General features: G+C 46.6%; 1 pseudogene across 1 annotated transcript in view; it reads right to left on the bottom strand.

Annotated features, from left to right (window-relative positions):
• Positions 1-12,001, bottom strand: part of LOC118150875 (uncharacterized) — a 107,100-nt pseudogene that overhangs the window by 25,835 nt on the left and 69,264 nt on the right. Inside the window, exons 5-8 of the transcript XR_013531916.1 lie at positions 6,840-6,872; positions 3,909-3,953; positions 1,900-1,942; positions 252-320 (exon numbers count right to left, since the gene is read on the bottom strand). The product of XR_013531916.1 is annotated as an uncharacterized LOC118150875 (transcript). The remainder of the gene's footprint in view (positions 1-251; positions 321-1,899; positions 1,943-3,908; positions 3,954-6,839; positions 6,873-12,001) is intronic.

Raw genomic sequence — 12,001 nt, forward strand, 5'->3', positions numbered from 1 at the left:
TGGGTGCCAGAGCAAGACTCTGCCTCAAAAAAAAAAAAAAAAAAAAAAAAAACGAGCAAACTAAAAGTAAAATCCAAACCGAACATATGTTTTTGAAAAGTACGTTTTCTACTATGTGAACAGGGGCCTTATGCTGTACAGGCAGTCAGTGATCAGCACGCACTCATCTGAAATCACCTCCTCTCAGCTAACATAAATATCACGGAATTCTGAAGAATATGGAGACATCCCACAGGGCCAGAAGCACTTACCAGTGGAAGCAGGCTGGTTGGGGTTTGGATTTGGCCTCGGTTTGGGTGGGTTCGGTGGTGCTGGGCCATCTGTTTGTGAGAGATGAGAGTTGCAATTCTAAGTGCCTTGCAGTAAAGAAAAAGAAAAAGAAAATCAGTTTATGCAGAGATGGTTCCCTGCACGGAAACGGGACCTTGTTCTTTGTCCCGGTGGGGATACCCATACACTGAGAGCCTCCTACCAATGTCCTCCTCTCAACTTTGAGCTACAGTTCTGAATTGAAAGTAGCAAAGACTTGAAACCAACTCAAATGCCCATCAATGACAGACTGGATAAAGACAATGTGGCACATAAACTCTGTGGAATACTATGCAGCCATCAAAAAGGATGAGTTCATGTCCTTTGCAGGGACATGGATGAATCTGGATACCATCATCCTCAGCAAACTGACACAAAAACAGAAAATCAAACACGGCATGTTTGCACTCATAGGTGGGAGTTGATCAATGAGAACACATGGACACAGGAGGGGATCATCACACACTGGGGCCTGTTGGGGGGTGGGGGGGTAGGGGAGGAATAGCAGTGTGTGGGTGGATTTTGGAGGGAGAGCAGGGGGTGGGTGAATCCGGGAGAGAGAGTGTTAGGAGAAATACCTAATGTAGCTGACAGTGGATGGATGCAGCAAACCATCACGGCACGTGTGTACCTGTGTAACAATCCTGCATGATCTGCACATGTACCCCAGAACTTAAAGTATAATTAAGAAAACAAATGAAAGGGGTGTCCGCACCAGCTACAGAATTTCTGGGGCCAAAATAAAAATGCAGGACTCATTTTTCAAGTTCTGTGAAGTATTCCAAGATGGCGGTCACAGAGCAGTGAACCAATATGGCGCCCACGCAAAACCGATATGGCACAACACATGCTCGTGAAGCCAGCGTGGCCAGGGTAGGAACATGTTGGAAATAGATGCTCAGTGCTGGAAAGAAAAATGAGCACTGAGACAAAGGGTCTTTCAGCAACGCAAGTTTTACTTACTCAACTGCAGGAAGGGGACCCCTATCTTGCCACGAGAGTACAATGAACCAAGGAAAACACACACATGTATCCCTGACGCATGTGGGGTCGTCCGTCCTGCCATGTCTGAGCTCCATGGGCTGGACCCAGGCCTCACCATCAAAAACTCGACTGGCTGACAACTTAAAACTTTTCTAAACAGGTGACAGCCACAGAGAGCTGGGACCTGCCTGTGAGCACGTCCATCACTGATATCTTGGTGAAAGTACAAGGACGTAGAATGTCCTACGTGCCTGTGAGCTCGGTGTGTCTAACAGCCACACAGGATGCGGCTTCACAGAGAGTTATGAGCACACTTATTCTTTAACAAGAAAGGGAACTTTAAAAGGGCACTTTTCTACTTCCCACAGCACATTTGTCTCATGTCCTTCTAAAGAGTGTAGGAGTCTTAAAATACATGCACACGTACGGGTTGTCAGCAAAATCCCAATGGCAACAGCAGGAACAAAGCGACACAGCTATTCCCTAGGTTTCCACTGTGAAAACCGGTTCCCGCTATAATCTAAATGGGATAATTCTCTGTGAAATGATCATAATTTGGTGACAATAAGCAGGTCAGCAACCAAGTAGATTAAAGGAGATACTCACTGTGTCCTCCACCACCAAGAGCATCACAAGTCGAAGTCTTCCCCTAAAAGACCAAAAAGAGGTGTTAACACTAAATTTCGGAGAGAAACCAGGAAGGAACCACCTCGTACACAGACACCACAGCTCAGCCAGGATCTCATCAGAAAAAGTGAATTCCTGACCCTTTTTGCATCACTAGTGTCTCAGATGAAAAGGGTAAAAAATAAAGACAGAGAAAGAGCTAGGAGAGCCGCTCTCAGAAGAGGGGCAAGGGAGAAAGGGGGGGAGAGAGAGAGAGAGAGAGAGAGAGAGAGAGAGAGAGAGAGAGAGAGAGAGAGAGAGAGAATAATTTATAAAGCAATTATGTCATCTGGACGGGGTTGAAACTCCAGCTCTGCCTGCACATGATTTTCTCCTGTTGACTCCCCAACCTACCATCCTCTCCTCCCAGGTCCCGAACACCTTTCGAAAGACAGACCCTAAGAGATGGGGACAACATGACTGTGATCAGATTTAGGCTAGACGGTGTCTGGAATGTGCCTCTAGCAACCCACGTGGGCACCACAACAGACATGAGAATTTGCCATGGCTTCAGATCTTGTCTGCTCGTATGAAGAACGATTTTGAAAACCCAACCGAGATTGAGAATGCTTGCTGGCAATCCACCTAACGGCATGTACTGAGCCATGCTGAGGCACATATGGGAATGTATGCTCCCTTCCTCAAGGAAACCATGATCATGCAAATTCAGACGCTCAAAACTCCTTATACCGTGTTGTCTGGATTATTGCATACTTCAAGGATCTGGAGGCCTGGGGGCCCTTTGCTCACGAGTTGACACTCTAGACAGAAAGTCCAATGATCCACTGGCACTATTAATATTTTATGTGAGAAATCAGAAGTGCTAAGACAAGACAGTGATGCCATAGGTTTTGGCATCATTTTACTCTGTTTTTTTTTTTTTTCTTTGTTTTGAGATAGAGTTTCGCTCTGTCGCCCAGGCTGGAGTGCAGTGGTGCAATCTCGGCTCACTGCAACCTCTGCCTCCCAGGTTGAAGTGATTCTCCTGCCTCAGCCTCCTGAGCAGCTGGGATCACAGGTGTGTGCCACCATGCCCAGCTAATTTTTGTATTTTTAGTACAGACAGGGTTTCACTATGTTGGTCAGGCTGGTCTTGAACTCCTGATCTCGTGATCTGCCCACCTCGGCCTCCCAAAGCGCTGCGATTACAGGCATAAGGCACCGCGCCTGGCCAACTGTTACTCTGTTTTTCCCAATGGGCTTTAGCCTTGGGCAATTCCATCATTTGTCCCTTGTTTCTGAGTTTAGTTTGAAAGAACAGCCTTAAGAACAAGTTAGGTGTGTGCCCACAGGTTGAGAGATGAGTCCACTTCTTGGTCATTATGTGGGGGTCTCAGCACCAAATTCTTCATCTCCCAAGAAGTGGAATCTGAAGACAGAGGCTAGCTGCAGTGTGTCACGCCTATAATTGCAGCACTTTGGGAGGCTGAGGCGGCTGGATCACCTGAACACAGGAGTTTGAGACCAGCCTGACTAACATAGTGAAACCTCGTCTCAACTAAAAATACAATGATCAGCTGGGCGTGGTGGCTGGTGTGTGTAGTCCCAGCTACTCAGCGGCTGAGGCAGGAGAATCAGTCGCTTGAACCGGGCAGGGGGTGGTTGCAGTGAGCCAAGATGGCATCATTGCACTCAGGCCTAGGAGACAAGAGTGAGACTCCGTCTCAAAAATAAAAAAAAACAAAACTAAAGACAGAGTCACTGACACCCTTCGAATAAAAGCACCCAGAGATGGTGCCCAAATGACCCCAAAAACATTTTGCATCAGCAACCATTCTCTTACTGGAATCACTGCATGAAATGCCACCACAACACAATTCCAATCTTAACCAGGCGGCATCCGGACCACTCCAATCAGTCATGCCTTTCTGGTTGCCTAAGTCCCGCCCTACTGTCAGAGAAAACGGTGTGTTCTTTTTCTTTGCACACTAGGAGCACAGCTTTCTTACCAGCACTGGGCTTGGGGGTAGGTGTGGCTTTCTTGTCTTCATTGTCTAAAGAGAGAAGACATTTCGGTCAGTAAAAGTTGCAGATGGGAAAACGAGCGCCAGCTCTTCTGTGGTGAAGGATGTTTCATTTTCTTGGAAATAGCTGGAGAATGTGTTTAGGGTTGTTTTTTCTCACCAGCCCCCGCTGGGCTGAGGTTTACAGGAGGACTATTGAGACCAGAAGACAGGCACAGAGGCTGCCGCCGGCCATGGCTTCCAGAGAGACAAGGAGCCTCAACGGTGAATGGGAGTGTGAGTGAGATGTAAGCCACGAAGGCAGAAGAATGAAGAACTTTGCAGAAAAACTGCCCTTTCAGACCCCGAGATGTGCACATAAGAAGGAGACACTGGATTCACAGCGGAAAGCCTGTTCACATTTGTGGGAAGCAGAAAAGTTCCTTTTTAAAGTTTCCTTTCTTATTAAAGAATAACTGTGCTAATAACTCTCTGTGAAGCCCCATCCTATGTGGCTGTTAGACACACCGTGCTCACAGGCACGTAGTACATTCTATGTCCTTGTACTTTCACCAAGATATCAGTGCTGGACGTGCTCACAGCCGGGTCCCAGCTCTCCGTGGCTTTCACCTGTTTAGAAGATTTTAAGTTGTCAGCCAGTTTTACTTTAGATGGTGAGGTCTGGCTCTGGCCCACGGAGATCAGACACAGCAGGAAGGACGACCCCACATGCATCAGGGATAAATGTGTGTGTTTTCCTTTGTTCATTGTACTCTCATGGCACGATGGCTAGTGAGCGTCCCCTCCCTGCAGCCCGGGAATTGAAAACTGCATTTCTGAGAGATCCTTTGTGTCAGTGCTGATTTTATTTTGCAGCACCGAGCATCTATTTCCAACACATTTCTTATAGAAGACACACACTGTTGGCTCCGTCAGACCTCAGCCCAGGCGTCCCCCTCTGAGAATGCAAGTCAGTCAGGAGGAGGTCAAAAGAGCAAGGGCGCCTCCAGGTGTCCCAGTGGCCAAGAAAGGGTAGGCGGTCAGGAAAGATGATCCCCATCAGCATGGTTTCTGCTCAAACCATCTGCATTGCACCGCAGGATCTAAGATTAAAAAGCCGGCCAGGCGCGCTGGCTCATGTCTGCCATCCTCTCACGCCTCGGCACTTTGGGAGGCTGAGGGGGGAGGACTGCTGGAGCACAGATGGTGGAGGCTGTAGGGAGCCAAGATCCCACCACTGCGCTCCAACCTGAGCAACACAGCGAGAACCTGTCCCCCCAAAAAAAGAAAAGGAAAAAAAAAAAAGTAAAACGTGAAAAAGTAAAGAGGGCGCGGTCCTGGGTTGAAGCTCATTCCTCCCTAATCCACATTCACCCTAAAGCTCCATATGTGATCTTACTTGGAAAGAGGGTGCTTGCAGTTGTGATTAGTTAAGATGGTTATAGGAGATTAGGACAGGTCCTAGTGACTGATGTCCTAAGAAGAAGGAAATTTGAGTCGGGTGCGGTGGCTCACGTCTGTCATCTCAGCACTTTGGGAGGCCCAGGAGGGCGGATCACCTGCGGTCAGGAATTCGAGACCACCCTGACCAACATGGAGAAACTGTCTCTACTAAAAATACAAAAATTAGCCAGGCATGGTTGTGCATGCCTGTAATGCCAGCTACTAGGGAGCATTGAGGCAGGAGAATCGCTTCAACCTGGGAGGAGGAGGTTGCAGTGAGCTGAGATGGCCCCACTGCACTCCAGCCTGGGCGACAAGAGTGAAACTCCATCTCAGCCAAAAAAAAAAAAAAGGAAGGCGTAGACCCATGAAGAGAGCAAATACTGATTTCGAGAGAGAGGAATACAAGACTGGACGCCCCTCTCTCTCCTGGGGACCTCCCCCTGCTTACCTCCTCTAGCCCCTTCCCCAGGTGACTGGCAAGTCTGCTCAGCATTTGACCACCTCAGGACTATGAATTATTCCACCAGGGTGGTCCACAGATGTTAACGAGGGCGTCTTGCTTTTCTTCCTCATATAAGACGATAGTTTTTATCCTATGGCAGGTTGACACACACAGGCGGGTCTCCTTCCCCACACTCTGTCCTATGGTGCTTCACAGAGAGTGTGTGTTTTACAAACGGAAGCTTTGCAGCCATCCTGCATCAAGCCAGACCCACGGCATCCAACGACAGGCGCCCACTTCGTCTCTATATCTGCAGTTTTTAAAAATAAGGTATTTCTTTATCTTTTCTTTTTTTTTTAGACAGAGTCTCACTCTGTAGCCCATGCTGGAGTGTAGTGGCATGATCTCAGCTCACTGCAACCTCCGTCTCCTGGGTTCGAGCAACTCTCTGCCTCAGCCTCCCAAAGTGCTGGGATGACAGGTGTGAGCCACCGCGCCTGGCTTAATGAGGTATTTTCAATTAAAATATACTGACTTAGAAGTAATGCTGGCCAGGTGTGGAGGCTCACGCCTGTCATCACAGCACTTTGGGAGGTTGAGGCAGGTGGATAACAAGGTCAGGAGCTCGAGACCAGCCTGGCCAACATGGTGAAACCCCATCTCTACTAAAAGTACAAAAATCAGCGGGGCGTGGTGGCGCACCTGTAATCCCAGTTACTCGGGAGGCTGAGGCAGGAGAATCACTTGACACCAGGAGGCAGAGGTTGCAGTGAGCCTCAGATAGCACCACTGCACTCTAGCCTGGGTGACAGAGCAAGGCTGTGTCTCAAAAAAAAAAAAAAAAAAAACAAACAAAAAGATATAATGCTGCTTCATACTTAATAGAGTGCAGTTGAGAGTAAGCATAACATATGAACTGGGAAGAGAAAAATTGCTATGATTCCGTTACTGTGGAGGTCTGGGACTGAGCCAGGAACATATGGGGTGTGCCTGTATTTACAACGTTAATATCAAATAATGATGGGATTTTAAAAAATGATGTTACTCACCACTGAGGGCATCAGATGAATCAAAATCATAATCTGAAAGAGAAAAAACGAGTCAGATACAAGGAAGATGAAAGTGCATTCGAAAATTAGAGTGATAAGAAATGATATATGATTTTGTGACTTTTTGTGATATGTAAAGCAGCAACTTTAAAAATTTACAATGTGCTATGATTTCTCTTCTCATTCTAAACATTCACGTTCACACCTAAAGGTAAGAATATGTTAGCCCAGGTTTTAAAGAAATTACGACCTTCGGGCTCAGCGGAAATTAAAACAGTGGAAAACGTGATCATTTGGTGTGAGTAGTATTCCGGAAAGGCAGCGCCTCTGAAATAGACGAATAACAATTTTGAATGTGTACTGAAAAGAACATGGGGAACAAAATTCTCCCTTTTTAGTTGACAATTTTCCTGCCATTACAAACCAAAATATAGTAGAAACACCAGACAACCCAGAAAGACGCACCATTATGCATTAAACAAAATCTCATGGAATCCCTCAGAATGAGAACTGGGAGGGTGGGTGGACTGGCAGCTAAGTGGATGGATGGGTGGGTGGTTGGGTGGATGGATGAATGCATGGATGGATGCATGGGTGGCTGAGTGGATAGATTAATAAGTGGATGGTTGGGTGGATAGTGGGGTGGATGGACAGGTACTTAGGTGGATGAGTGAGAGGATGTACAGTGAGGGGATGGATGGAGGTACGGGTGGATAGGTGGATGCATGAGTACGTGAGTAAGCAGGTAGGTGGATGGATAGATAGGTGGATGGATGGATAGGTGGATAGACAGATAGGTGGATGGATAGATGATGAATGGATAGACAGGTAGATGGGTGGGTGGATACGATGGATAGATGAATGGATGGATGGACAGGCAGATAGGTGGATGGATATGGATGAACAGGTGGATGGATGGATAGATAGGTGGATTAATAGATAGCTAGGTGGATGGATGGATGGATAGACAGGCAGATGGATGTATGGATGGATGGATAGATAGGTGGATGGATGGGTGGATGGATGGATGGATGGATGAATGGATGGATGAATACATGGATGGATGGATGGATGGATAAATGGATAAATAGGTGGATGGATGGATGGATGGATGAATGAATGAATGGATGGACAGATGCATGAATAAATGGATAGATGGATAGATAGGTGGATGGATGTATGGATAGACAGATGGGTGGATGGATGGATGAACGGATGAATGGATGCATGAGTGGGTGAGTAGATGGATTTAATGAGTAGGTGGATGGTTGGGTGGATAGCTCGGTGGATGGACGGGTAGTTAGATGGATGAGTGGGAGGATGTACAGTGAGGGGATGGATGGAGGTACGGGTGGATAGGAGGATGGATGAGTAGGTGAGTAAGTAGGTAGGTGGATGGATGGATAGATGGATGGATGGACAGATAGGTAGATGGGTGGGTGGATAGGTAGATAGATGGATGGAGACAGGTAGATGGGTAGATGGATAAGTAGGTGGATGGATAGATGGCTAGATAGGTGGATGGATGGAGGGATGGATGGATGGATGGATGGATGGATGGATGGATGGATAAAGAGGTGGATGGGTGGATGGATGCATGGATGCATGGGTGGGTGAGTGGATAGAATAATGAGTAGGTGGATGGTTAAGTGGATAGCTGGGTGGATGGACAGATGGATGAGTGGGAGGATATACAGTGAGGGGGTGGATGGAGGTACGGGTGGATAGGAGGATGGATGAGTAGGTAAGTAGGTAGGTGAATGGATGGATGGATGGATAGATAGGTAGATGGGTGGGTGGATAGGTAGATAGATGGATGGAGACAGGTAGATTGGTGGATAGATAGGTGGATGGATGGGAGGATGGATGGATGGATGGATGGGTGGATGGGTGGATGGGTGGATGGATAGATAGGTGGATGGATGGATGGATGGATGGATGGATGGATGGATGGATGCAATCATGGATGTAAGCTCCCGTTTCTATATTTTATTAAAACAATTTCAACACTACTTCAACGTGGCTGTCTTCGACATGTGAAGAAAAGCCAAATTTGGGAAATTTTGGAAAAGTCGACTCTGACTGTTCAGTCAACTGGAGGAAGAGTTAGGACAATCGTCAACATCCATCCACCATCCCACTCCTCAGCACCAAAGGCAGACAACATCTGTCAAGTGTCAGGAAGTAGCAGGTAGTGGGTGGTGAGGGCTCCACAAACCACCCCCGGGGGGTCCCATGAACACCAGGTTGTGTCCAGTTCCACAGCAGGTGCACATGAGCAGTCTAAGCTTCTGTGTGCATAAATGGAGTGTGCCTGTATAGTCAGAGGGGTGTGCGTCTTTGTGTATGTGTGTGTGTGTGTGCACGCATGTATATTTGGGCATCTGCAGTGCACGCATTTGTGAGTTTTGTGTGCATGCACGGGAGTGTAGGTGGGTCCTGTGTATGTATATGTTTATGTGGTTTTGTGTGTGCATATATGCGGTGCATGTATGTGTGGGTTTGTGTATGTGCACATGTGCAGATGTGTTTTGTGTACATGTACAGGTGTATTTTGTGGGTTTCTGTGTGCATATGTGTGTAGTATATTGGTGTGTTTGTGTGCATAGGTGTCAGTGCATGTTCATGTGGGTTTGTGTGTGCATATGTAGGTGTGCATAGTGTGTAGGTGTGTTTCTATGTTCCTATGGATAGACGCATGTATGTGTGGTTGTGTATTGCCTAGGTGTAGGTGTTATGTGTGCCTATGTGTAGATGCATGTATGCGTGGGTTTGTGTGTGTGTATGTGTGTGTGCATAGTGTGTATATGTGTTTTTCATGTGCAGGTATGCAGTGGCATGTATGTGTATGTGCATGTGTCACTGTGTGTATAGGTTTGGGTGTGTTTGTTTGTGCATGTGTAGGTGTGTGTATTGTGGGTGTGTGCATGTGTAAATGTGTATAGTGTGCAGATGTTTCCATCTGTGCACATGTGTAGGTGCATGTGTGCATTTTGTGTGTGCACATGCATCAGTGTGTGCACATGCGTCACTGTGTGTGCACGTTTGGGTTTGTGTGTGCATGTGTAGTTGTGTATAGAGTGCAGTTGTGTTTCTTTCTGTGCATGTGTGTAGGTGCATGTTTTGTGTGTGTGCACATGTGTAGTTGTGTGTGTATGGGTTTGTATGTGCATGGATAGGTGTGTTTTGAATATGTGCGTATGTGTAGCTGTGTCCATGTGTCCTTGCATGCTTGTGTGTGTGTCTGTGTGTACTCATGGCTGCGTGTGTGCTTCCATGTGTATCAACATGAATAGAAAGTAGAGGAAACCCTCAGATCAGCCCGTGGCCCCAAGCCAGCTATCAGAGAGGAGTCCTTTCCACAACCCCAGAGCTTCCAAACAGCTGTTTCTACCACAGAATGCTTGCCAGACACAACAAACACAAATACAGCTCCTCTGCCAGCTCATGGCAGGTCTTTAGACAGCAGCAAGGGGGGATCCCACTGATCCTCAGTAAAATGTAAGGCAGGCACACAGACACGTATATACATCCATTCATGTTCATATGTTTACACAGAAATCTTTAACTGTCCTTTTCAAAGATGTATTATCTTTTTCTTTATTTATATCTTACCTCACGTATTTATTCGTGGTACAAGCACTTCAAATCTACTGTCTTAGCCATTTTCAAGCATACTACGCATTCTTTCTTTATTATTATACAGTTCTGGGGTATGCGTGTAGAAAGTGTGGGTTTGTTACACAGGTATACATGTGCCACAGTGGTTTGCTGCATCCATCACCCCTTCATCTACATTAGGTATTTCTCCTAATGTTAGCCCTCCCTAATCCCTCCACCCCCTGCTGGCCCTCCCCTAGCCCCCCACCCCACAACAGGCCCTGGTGTGTGATGTTCCCCTCCCTGTGTCCAAGTATTGTTTTACAGCCACTTATGAGTGAGGACATGCAGTATTTGGTTTTCTGTTCTTGTGTCAGTTGCTGAGAATGATGGTTTCCAGCTTCATCCATCTCCTTGCAAAGGACACAAACTCATCCATTTTTATGGCTGCATAGTATTCCATGGTGTCTTCCATGGAATTTCTTCCTCCGGTGTATCATTGATGGGCATTTGAACTGGTTCCAGGTCTTTGCTATTGTGAACCGTGCCGCAATGAACGTACGTGTGCATGTGTCTTTACAGTTGAATGTTAGATAACAAACAACTCCATCAAAAAGTGGGCAAAGTGTATGAACAGACACTTCTCAAAGGAAGACATATGTGAGGCCAACAAACATAAGAAAGAGAGGTCATCATCACTGGTCATCAGAGAAATGCAAATCAAAACCACAGTGAGATACCATCTCACGCCAGTTAGAATGGCGATCATTACAAAATCTGGGGACAACCGATGCTGGAGAGGATGTGGAGAAACAGAAACACTTTTACACTGCTGGTGGGAGTGTAAATTAGTTCAACCTTTGTGGAAGACAGTGTGACGCTTCCTCAAGGACCTGGAAATAGAAATTCCATTTGACCCAGCAATCCCATGACTGGGTATATACCCAAAGGACTATAAAGCATACGGTGCATTCTTACTAACCACAGTCTCTGTGAGTACAATAGATTCCTTGAACTGGTCTCTTCCTCTCTGTTGGAAACACTGTATCCTTTAATTAAACATCACTTCCCCGCTTCTCCCCCAGCCCCTTGGTAACCACCATGCCACTCTGCTCCTATGAGTTGGGCGTTTTTAGATTACATGTGAGTGTGTTTCGGTGGTAGGGTGTTAGCGTTTCTGCGCCTGGCTTACTTCACTAAACAGCATCACCTCTGGTTCTATCTACATTGTTGCAAATGGTAGGACCTCCTTCTTTTTCAAGGCTGAATACTATTCCACTGTGCCTATACCCCGTTTTCTTTCTTCATTTAATAGCTTTATGGGGCACAGTTTACCTACCATTAAATGCACTCGTTCTAGGTGTGTAAATTCCTGACTTTTAGAGAATGGGCAGAGTTGATGGCCCCGTTTCCTTCATGCGTTCTGCCCGACAGGCTGTTCTGTGGACTGCGTGTCTTGGCTGCTGTGAATGGCATGCGATAGATGTGGAAAGGCAGTGTCTCTCTGACATACTGAATTCCTTTCCTTTTCTTATCTCAACTATCTATATATGGGGACTTGC

Source organism: Callithrix jacchus, chromosome Y (assembly GCF_049354715.1).
Source record: "Callithrix jacchus isolate 240 chromosome Y, calJac240_pri, whole genome shotgun sequence".
NCBI classification, from domain to species: Eukaryota; Metazoa; Chordata; class Mammalia; order Primates; family Cebidae; genus Callithrix; species Callithrix jacchus.